General features: G+C 40.6%; 1 non-coding gene across 1 annotated transcript; it reads right to left on the reverse strand.

The window, feature by feature from the left end:
• Nucleotides 1-433: 433 nt before the first annotated feature.
• Nucleotides 434-559, reverse strand: LOC111764150 (U6atac minor spliceosomal RNA). Its single transcript, XR_002796840.1, has one exon. It is a non-coding gene; the product is annotated as a U6atac minor spliceosomal RNA (small nuclear RNA).
• Nucleotides 560-1,294: the final 735 nt, after the last annotated feature.

Below are 1,294 nucleotides of genomic sequence, written 5' to 3' on the forward strand. Positions count from 1 at the left end.
TGATAAGCACATATTGAAGCATTGCTGCTAACCATGGACTAGAGTTTACATTACAGTTTACACTTTGCCCCACACAATTTTATAGGTTTGACAAAATGTATCATGGCCTGTATCCCTCATTGCAATGTCTTGCAAGACAATCCAAACGTCCCCCAAATGGCCCATCTGACACCTAATCTCCCCTCTCTCTCACCTCAGAACCTCTGGTGGCCACTGCCTTTACATCATGATAAAAGTTCTTCCATTGCCAGAATAATAATAAGTCTGTAATAGAATAATATTAGCATAACAATGTCTACTTTAATCCATTGTTCATTCCCCAATCTTGAAGATTTTGGGGGTGCTGATGCTTCTGACCGAGAAGAGGCTTAGATCCCATGGGGCAGATGGATGAAACTGTCTTGCTTGCAGCTACAGATATACTCTGTTTTTTGAAAAACAGTGGTTAGATGCCACGAAGTAGGCAGCAATGCCTTAACCTGTCTGTGTCGTACAGGCCCAAGGGCCTCTCCAACCCTTGCCGAGGGGAGTGCCAAACTTCTCGCCTTGCATACAACACTAATGTCATATCAACTCTAAGAGGTAAGTACTAGGCTTTTCTCCATTTTACATACTTTTTAACAAGTCAATTTTATTGATACATATTAATAAAGCATACAATTCATCCCAAGTGTATAATCAATGCTATTTGGTATAATCAAAACTATGGTTGTGCATTCATCACCTCAATCATCACGAGAGCATTTTCCTTATTTCAATAATAATAATTAAAAACAAAAATCAATGAACAAGAATATTCTTCACTTCTCAATCTCTCTCTGCTACACCTGCTGTACATAGCTGCTATTTCTGGCTATTCTTGCATAATTAATTAATTAATTAATTATTAAGCAGTTTTATTGAGATATATTTATATACCATACAATCTATTCAAAGTGTATGAGGAATGGCTTTTAGTTCCATTTTACATATTGAGGAAACTGAGGCACAGAGAACTGAAGCAACTTGCCCCAAAAAGCAGGAACTCTAACCCAGGCCTCTGGCCAGTTGGGCCACAAAATACACACTTTCGAGCAGCAAACCTGACCTTCTCTGCCAAGGGGAATAGGATGGGAGGGTGCCCTAATACAGACTCGAGTACCCCCGACCACGTGTACAAATTCTGGACTCCAGCAGGTGTTTGGTAAATGCTTGTGGAACAAAAGAGCTCCTCAGGTGGTAGAATTACTGCCTTTGAGTGGAGAACCCTTTTTTCCGTAAAATCCAGGGAATGAGGCTGGAGTGAGGCCCTCGG

The sequence above is a fragment of the Dasypus novemcinctus genome, chromosome 8 (genome assembly GCF_030445035.2).
Source record: "Dasypus novemcinctus isolate mDasNov1 chromosome 8, mDasNov1.1.hap2, whole genome shotgun sequence".
Lineage (NCBI taxonomy): Eukaryota > Metazoa > Chordata > Mammalia > Cingulata > Dasypodidae > Dasypus > Dasypus novemcinctus.